The 9,734-nt window shown below is 39.9% G+C and overlaps 1 long non-coding RNA gene across 1 annotated transcript; it reads right to left on the reverse strand.

The window, feature by feature from the left end:
• LOC310891114 lies at positions 1-1,831 on the reverse strand. Its single transcript, XR_014577430.1, has 3 exons — positions 1,501-1,831; positions 929-974; positions 1-110 (listed from the first exon to the last, which is right to left on the reverse strand). It is a non-coding gene; the product is annotated as an uncharacterized lncRNA (long non-coding RNA).
• Between the last annotated feature and the right edge of the window lie 7,903 nt (positions 1,832-9,734).

The raw sequence follows: 9,734 nt of genomic DNA on the forward strand, positions 1-9,734 counted from the left end.
GACCGTATCCAGAGGTTGCCAGTGACAATTCATGAGTGAATCGTAGAGTTCTTCGCTTGTCTCCGTGAATTGTCTGTTCATTTCATCAACATCCAAGTAGAGCTGTGGATCTGAAAATAAAAGCCTGGTAAGTCCAAGTATCAAATCTGAGGCATGCGCACAAAAAAACTTCACGTGAAATGGCTAATAAAATGTATTTTAAGCTAAGTGTAATAAGCTATTAGATCTACTAATTTTAGTGAGGTATTTAGTCCTCTAAAATTTTGAGCCTCACAGCTCCAACTTTTGGGAATTTGTATATTAGAAGGCTGGGACTAGAACTGTCTTTCAAGATAAAGACAAAGACAATGTTTAAGATAGTAAAGATAACGTTTACGGATAATCAGCCATGAAACCCTCCCAAGAGTCATTTAATTCACTTCTACGGCAATACACGTTACATAGGATAGTTTCTAAACACTAACACAAAATGCCTCCACGTGAGGAACTTTGCAAACCTTCCAGGACACAAATATGTTTTGTACCGTATTTGTAAGTGCAAGCTGAATCCTCCTTTTGGAATCTGCAACATAAGCTTTTACCTCAGGGTGGAGAACAAAGCTTTTGCATATTACTGAGTTTCTAATATAAAATCTGTTTAGCGGAACCAATACAAAGAACAAAATTCTGTCTTAGACCATTTTCAAATGGGAATGAAGGCACAGGTACAAGAAACCTGCTGCGAAGCATTGACAGTGTCCCGTTTTACTTGATGCGGTCAGTGTATGCTGTATCAGCTTTAAAACCCCAGCTGATTGCAGATCAACCCCACAGAGGTTTGACCTCAGCTGAATTTTCAAGATGTTCTTCATCCAGTAGAGGTTGGCTTGTATTGTTAAAAGGCACAAGGATGGCTAAACTCAAGTGACAATGATAGAACCCTTATTACCGTCAGTAATTAGGTCATCACCGATTGCAGTCATAACTGAAGATTCCTGAAAGACAGAAAAGGCTAAGTTTAATCATAACTCATTTCAGAAAGCATCACAGATTCAAAGTGCTGCAGTCTCAACCCATTCCTTCTTCCTACAACTACAAGGATAGATGGCATTTTATCTACTTATTTTTAGAAGAAAGCCAATATTACAGTACAGGTTGGAAGGGACTTCCGGAGGTCACAACTAATACATTGACCACGATAAGACCACTTAAAACAACTGTTTAATTTGCTTTAAGCAAAGCAAATCAGAAGAACAGGAACAGAAGAAGCGTACGCAATTATGCTGTCAAAACCATTCTTTGGTATGCATGAACAAATAATGGTGTATAAATCACTAATTCTATGGATTTACTATTTAAGCACTTAAATACAAACACCTCTGAATGGAATCTGCTCTTTTAACTTCACACTAAGCAGAAAGCATGTTTTCAACTTCGGATTCTTTTTGCTGATTCACACAAATCTGTACAACGTATTATCTGTGAAATATTTTCTTTACAGCAAGCGTGCACTATCTTTACCTCAAAAACAGCTGGAGCCATTAAAGAATCTCCTAAAGAGCAGTCTCCAACAGCTTGCATGCTGTCATAGGGAGCATAGGAGCTGTAGTTGTAGTCAGCGTAAGCATCGTAACTCCTCTGCGAGTGGTAGTTCTGGTAATCTTGGCAATAATCATTATAGTTGCATGACTGGTACCGCTGCAATTCTGCTTTCAGTCTGAAACATGAGAAGTTGCATACAGTCAGAGAACAAGAGACTGTAAACCCAGTTCTGAACTTAAACAATTTGTCAGCTTACATACTTCAAAGCTTAAAAGGAAGCTTTCCTAAACAGTCACCTAAGTGACAGCTTAAGTCACAGCTCAAAACCTCATTTCTATAGAAGCAAGCATCCTCACCTTTGCCAATACCAGAAGGAATTGTTCTCATGGATTAACTCCAGAGCCTTGACATGGTTACCTGTACACATCAAGTATTTTTAGCGTTGGCATAAGCAAGCTGCTGCTATGTCTCTGTGCTTTGCTAAAGATTGATTTAAGACCAGAGACATTTATCAAGCACAGCTGCTTTAAAGATGCAGTCTTAACCCTTCTATCTTTTGTTTGGTTAATTACTAGATCTTATTTCCAGAAAGAAGTGAATGGAGTCAGATTATCCATTTCAAAGAAGCATCTGACACTGCCTGTCAGTTTGCCATGTCTACCTCCACCTGCTCAGTTTTTTTGTTTGTTTAAAGTCCATTAAACATTCAACAGCTGCCAACTATACCGCTCAGGTGAAGTCAGTCTTGCTTAACAACACAATCGCGATTCTCCAGCATGACGCCTTATTATTAGTGGGAGAATTACAAAATACGCTGGTTCTTAAGAAGAAAGGGCCAGCTGATTAGCTTTCACTACTTTCCCTTTCAAGATTTTCTCAGGGGCAGCTTCAGACTAATGACAAGAACCAAGACAAGTGCTATCTGTACTAAAACTGAGGTACACTGCATAAAGAACATTCAGATAACCCAGCTGCATATTCAAAAAAATCCGCTGTTTAGACTTGTCTTCACTGATTCTGTACAGGCAGACCTCCTGTGGTTGCAGTGCCCAGTTTCTCTGACTTGAATTGGGGATGCAGAGAAGTGAGTTCTATGCTTTTGGGGAAGAATACAAGCTGAAGGCATTCTGAAATAGCTTCCAAACTCAGCAAACATGAGGGACAAACTAATCCAATGGCTGGGTATTTCAATGCTAAGAGAGCACGGTACTCAGCCATTCAGAAACGTATTACTGATGTGTATTTTAATACCTACATTTGTTTCAATACTGCAAAGCTACACAAGTTCTAATAAAGAGGTAATCCATTGTCTTGTTACTGTAGTAAACAAACAGAAGATACATCATCTTAGGTCTTCTGCTTCCAACTGCACTCTTCCTACATACAGTTGTGTAGGGAAGGAAAATCTGAAAATACTGTTGACGTTCTTCTGGATAGCCGAAGCAAGAAAACATGTTTGTGGCTTATTCTTGTTTTCAAAATAAAACAATATTAATTTAATCAAAAAATTTTGGCAAAGAAGTTTGGACAGTGCTCTCTTGGAGAAGAGCATTTCCATTCTAAAGCAGAAGGAGGCAACATTTGCAGAATTATGCTAGGTAAACAGAAACAGAAGTGTCATTTTTTACTATTTAACAGAACACACAAGCTAACCTCATGAACATACTGAAATTGTTTATATGAAGTCCTGTTTTGTCAGTATCCTGAATCAAAGTTCATCAAATTTGGTATCAATTCTTTAACCGTTCAGAGACCTGAATTGCCTTAAATAAGTGATAGAACTGAGCCGGTAGAGTAAGAAACCCTCTCAGGAAGTGCTAAGCTTTAAACTCCCCATTGCCCTAAGCTCATGAAAAGCAAAGAATAGCATTTTAAACCTGTTCTAGTAATAACGCCTTTGGCTTTCCCCCTGCGTTCCCATTTTTCCCCCCCACTTCTTTCCTGTCAACCCACTATAAAACTAGTTATGTGCTTCTCTCAAACTAGAGGGAAAGCTCTAAGAACAAGAACTCCCTAGCATATAAAACCACTTGTTGTCCCTTCTACCTTATGCAGGCCCAAACCTGAAAATATTTACCAATGCATTCAGCTTTGCTGCTGTTGAGAAACAAGGCTGGTTACAATGGCAGCTAAGCCCAAGTTGCGCTGTCTGGCTAGACTTAACAGTTGGATTCCCCCAGCCATCCTGAAGCAGGTTGATGAATCCAGGGAGTCAAAACATAGGACTTCTGCATTTCTGGTTTTGTAGACTGCATCCTGTGTGCAGCCACTACAGCAAGGGCCACAGACTTTCCAAAGGCAGAGCTACAAGAATCTGATTATTTAGAATAACTGTATCAATGCACAACTCCTTGGTTACCTTTTAGAAATTCCTATGCTCAGCCGGATTCCTTTTCCCCCCAGACCTGGTGCGTTCTGGCAGTCTTGCAGTGCCCTCATCTGATCACCTTGCTCACCAAATCTGACATAGGCATACCCTCTACTATTTTCAAAAGGGAGAAAACCAATTCTAGTATGCATAACAGTTACAAAGCTAACGAATTCAGTTTCTGTCTTCTACAAAAAACAGAAGATAGCAGCTACTATAGCTTCTATTACTTAAGCAACCTCTCTGGCATGTGCACGTGCACAGAAAAGGCTTTCACCAAATTAAAACACTTGGGCCAGAAGCAAAAAGCTTATTCCTTGGTAGCATTAAGATGCAACTCACTGAGAGCCAGCAAAACAATACATTTTAAGTGCTCTCTGCGTAAGTAATCAGATTCCATATTTCTGCATATACAGCAGTTAATCAGTTAGCACTAACCCACTCCTTTTGGAGCCACAAACTTTATTGGTCACAAACACCAAGAGCTGGCTGTAATTATCTGAACCAGTATTAACCGGTACCTCTGAACTCTTCAAACAAAAATATCTTTCAGGTGCTCTTAGAAGAACAACATCAATTGCCTGCAACAATTTGATGGCTTTGCTAAACGGAGCACTGAAAAGCACAGTGGTACAGTTTCTTTTGTAGCCTGTTCAGAAATTATAGCCCCGTGCCTACAGCTTCAAATCAGGCCAAGCTTACCAGCCCAACTCTTACAGCTTAAGTTCACTGCACTTGAATGCCTTCAAGACGTGCTTTTAGGAGCCATGGAGAAGAACCCTCTGGTAAGACCACCATTATAAAGTACTGAGTGTTGTTTTACACTTAAAATAGAACTATCTGTTACAGTCATTCATCAGCTTTCCCTGGGCTGCTGCTCTCTCACTACTGAATGTGATCCTGCTCTCAGTTTCCCACTAACTTTTTCCCCCAGCAGTTATGGCCTCTTTTCATCTATGACACTTTTAAGGGACTACACCGTGTTGAAAAATGCTGGTTAACATTTCCTTTTACACAAGGTGCCTCATCGAATTTTCCTGACTAAACCAAACCCCAGAACCTTAACTAGAAGAGGAAGCACACAAACACACACGCCTCCCTGGCCACCATATCTCCCCAAAACATATCTGTTCAGTAACAGACCAACTGTAAGAATACTGCGATTAAAATCAGTATAGCTCTATACACTGCTTTTGTTCGGGATTACTAGCTAATGTCCTTCCCCTTACCCCTTCTGGAATTAATACTGAATTCTGTACTCCAAAACGCGGTTCTTAAGTCATACAAATGACATTTAACAATCAGAATTTTTCCACACAGTGATCCTCAATAAAAACTTCAATCCTCTACTGCAGTCTTTCAACAAATTAAAGGAATACAAAACTGGCTAATAACTGTTCAGTGATTTTTGGACCTTTGTAGCACTAGAGTAACAGCAGTACACTCTGCAGCATAGTTGCAAGTATGTGGGAATAATCTCTTTTTTTCTCTGAAAGGTGTGAGGCCTCTATTTCACCCTACTAAAGATTTTACCACCAACTGTACTGCTAGCATTGAGACACTGCAACTTCTGTGCTTGTATGAGATGCAGGACAGGTTCCTTAAGGTGTCGCAATTTTTCGTCTAAACCTAGTGTTGAGATGCTGTGTCTTTGACTCTTCAGTATCAGCTTTCTTTCCAAACACTAACGGAGCAGCAGTAGTGACAGAATCCTGCTTCTCTTCTGTCCTTCCCAAAATAAACTGTGAGGCAGCTGCAGACTCTGCACCTGAACACTCTGAGTGAACACCGAATGTAAATGATGGCAAGGCAGCATTTTGTGGACGCAGTCGCAGTACCAAAACCTGCAGAAATAAGTGAATGTCAAGTCCGTAACCCACGGTGTATCTGCAGTACGTGAAGGTTTGAACTACATTCTAGTCCTGATCTTTCCAGTCAAAACTGTTTAAAAAACAACCCACCAAACAGTAAAACAAACAAGAAAACCCCATGCTTCCTCTCTACATAAAACTTTTCACAACTGTGTTTTCTGCCCACCACCTGGCTTTAAAAAGTATACGAACTTCTTTGAAAGATCATGTTTTTAGTCTGAACTCCAAATGAACAACGTGTAGGGCATGTAAAGAACAAGCACGTCATTAATGAAAGCTTTTCTCTAAAAAGGATAAACTTATTCTTGGGGAAAAGTGTGGAAACAGATGTTATCTAGGCAATATTCCTACAGGAAAAACGAATAATTTTGCCACACCTCAAAGGAAAAAATAATTGTGCTTAACAGGTAAGAAAATAAAAAAAATCAGAGCAAACCAAAAAATAAATCACAGAATATGCATCCTCGTTTTAATCATTAAGTATTACCTTTGAGCTCTGCTTTGGTGCTTGGCTTTGCACTTTCACAGGCTACACACTTCGTGGCCTCTGCTTTGTTTTGAACCAAGCAGGTCTCCCAATCCCAGCTTCCTTCAGGCTTCTTGAATTTGTCTAAATCCAGAAATTCTCCAGAAGGAGCAGAAAATGCAGATGCACTGCTACTGGTCACAGGTGTTGGACCCTCTGTGAGACAAACAAGACAGTTAACCATCCTGTTTGAACATGAACTATAAAATGAGCATTAACTTTTAAATTTGATTTGTCAAATCCCACAGAAATGTTCAAAACTACTCCGCAACTCCCCCCCCCGCCCCTGAAGAAAATAAAAGCCACCAAAAACCCACAAAGAAACAAAGAAACAAACAAAAAAACCAGAGTGGAACTCAAAGCTTCCAAACAACACACAACTCTGTTCAGCACACAAGCTTCTGCTGCTGTTGACGACAGTGTAACCTCCATAAAGAGGCCTGACAGGTGCCTTTTAAAAAAAAAGGTGCCTTTTAAGAGAGAAGCAGAAGATAACGCTTCAAATTCAAAACCGGAAAGACAAGAATGGCTCTTCCCTTCCACGGCACACGCAGAAAACTTTTATCCTAGTATTACTTGCATCGCTCTTCCTCCTGACAAGTGCAACGTAACCGTGCAATTCACTGCACCATGGTCACAGTAAACCCCTCATTTCCAAAATTCCTCCTTGCAATGGCAAGAGCCTCAGACAAAGATGCCGACTGACCGCTCAGAGGTTGGAAGTCCAAGAGAATCAACTCTGTCTGAAATCCATTATCTTACCTCATGAAATTTCAGTCTTACCGCACAGGATGATTACAAAAGCCCGGTCTAGTCCACCTTAATTTGTTTCTTCCACGATATATTTGCACAGGTGTTTTTCGATGTAATGGCATGTTAAATGACATTTAGAGTCAAAGTTAGAATTAGAATCGTATTTTAAAAACAATACAACCACGCTCAAAATCAATTACGGTCACACACAATGGGAAACAACCCAGTACTGCCCTGAAGAAGTTACCCAGCGGGTCACTCGCTTTCTTGAAGCCTACCACTGACCTTCATAGGCATCTCTCTGCTTTAGCTTAAGACTAGTTAAGACTACACTGTCTTGAAATCTGGCTTCACATCTCCCCTCAATTACATACAAACGGTGAGTAGAGGCATTTTGGACACATTCTGTAATTTTTTTTACTTATTTTTTGAAAGAGAAAAACGCAGTCATTTTTAACTCTTTCTATGGAGTTCTCATTTTCGCCAGTGAAAAATCACTATGTTGTTTTTAAATTAAGTCACTCACTTCAGCCATCTTCCCTCACCAGCTGCAAAGCCGGGGGTATCTGCATTGATCCAGCTCCGTACTAATACATTTCACAATCAGTTCAATTTATGCGACAGGCTGGAACCTGGGCTGAGACCTCTGAAGTGCCTGTAAACCAATCCTGCAGACAGCCGCTAACCCATCAACCGTACCTGGGAATCGTGTTGCTTAAAATATTCCATATATGCAACGTACTTTTATTCTGTACAAGATTCACAGAGGCTAGGATGGAAACAACAGGAAAAAAAGGACCATACCTGGTTTCTCAGACTGACAGGCTACACATTTGTTATCTTCCGTCTTATTTGGTACAAGGCATATTCCACAGTCCCAAGAGCCTTTCGCCTTCTTAAATTTGTCTCCAAAGCCCAGAGTGGCTGTTGTGTCAGTGCTGCTCGAGGAGGATGTCACTGTCACCGAGCTGTCTGTGACCACTGGTCATGTCAGAGCAGGCATTACTCCCGTTCCAGGTTTTGGTGTCTCACATGCTATACATTTTGTAGCTTCCGGTTTGTTTTGGACAAGACATGTATCACAATCCCACGTTCCAGGTACTGTTTTGAATTTGTCTCCAAAGCCCAGCATCCCTGCTGGGGGCGCTGCTGGCTTTGAGGTGTCGCATTGACTTGAACTTACTGTCTGTTTCATACTCTCAACTGTTGACGCTTTAGTAGCTTGACAAGTTACACATTTGTCCTTTATGTCTTTGTTTTGCAGAAAAGGGTCACATGTATCAGATTGCCAGTGCGATGCTTGTTTAGAAGTCTCTTTACCTGCAGAAAAAGTTGTTATTGCAGGCCTAGTATAAACCACTGTGCTTGTTGTAGGTTGTGCAGACGTAGAAGAGCGTGTTTTCAACAATCCAAAGTCTAGGAAGCAAGAAAAAAAAGTCTTCCTGTTAGCGCAGCACCTCACTACATGTAACTAAGTGACTTTACTAGAGGGCAAAAATTTCAACTCAGGTGCCAATGGTTACAACTAGACATTCAGACCGAGCGCAACAGGAAGTCCCCAGAAATCTTATCTAAACGGATGAAATTTCATCTGCTGCACTGGGTCACAACAGAACATTTCGTTAAAGCTTCATTTAACTCTTTGTTTCCAAGCAAGCTTTAAATCAACATTTTCACTGGTCGATACAAGTACAAACAGACAGTAGCTGACTGAAATCTGACAGTCCAACGTGGAATGGAAATAATACAATTTGATTAAGACGCGATGCCCAATCGAATCAAATTTCTAAAGCTCCTCCTTCCGTAGCAGATGACTCAAATCTACTCCAGTAACTGTACAGAAGTTTGTACTCGGAGCAGCAATCCGTACGGTATTTTCCCACAGATGCTGAATATTAATTAAATAATAAAAACTCAAGACAATTGAACAACTGTCTAATTTTCTATAATCTTTTTCAAAATGCATCGGACACAGGACAACTCCTTATTTAAAAGGTGGCAATTTTAACAGAAAAGACAAGCTACTAATACAGAAAGACTAAAGGAAATGCATCTTAAACAGCAGCTCAAGTTGCTTGTAAATCTACCTTGAACATAGTTGTTTTGTGGTTTGTTTGTTGGGTTTTTTTTAGTCAAAAATGAAGTCTTTGAACAATGTGGATTTCGATTCTGCTTCTTTTAAACCGATAAAGAAAGTGAATGTCACTTCACTCAGAGGTCTTTCCTTAAACAAAATGCACAATGTATTTTCTCTCACTTAGCTCTTTCCAGTAGAGAAATGTGCTGCCTTCTTCACAAGTATGTAAGTTAGAAGAAGACTTTTGGGAAAAGATCAAATTCAATAAAGCCCTTTTTCTTAAAAATATCTTTTCCACAGACACACTTTATGAAACTGTTGAAAACAATTGCAATTGCTTAAAAACAAAATTCAGAAAAGGGTTTTTAACGTAAAACACTCCACTTCTGTTTGCAGTTTAAATTTTAATCCACAGGAGCCATTGTAAGCTAAGGCCCAAAGATTCGCAGCTTTCGCCATGTATTTGGAACTGAAGCTCTTTCCTATTCTTTCTTCACCTGGGCTGAAGGTGGGACAGGAGTGTTGAGTTTTACAAACATTTCCTTTTCAATTCCACAAATTGTATTTACTTAAAATGAAACACCGATTATCTGGCTAATTCTCTTAGTACCTCATTTA

This window comes from Anser anser (genome assembly GCF_964211835.1).
Source record: "Anser anser genome assembly, contig: HAP1_SCAFFOLD_97, whole genome shotgun sequence".
NCBI classification, from domain to species: Eukaryota; Metazoa; Chordata; class Aves; order Anseriformes; family Anatidae; genus Anser; species Anser anser.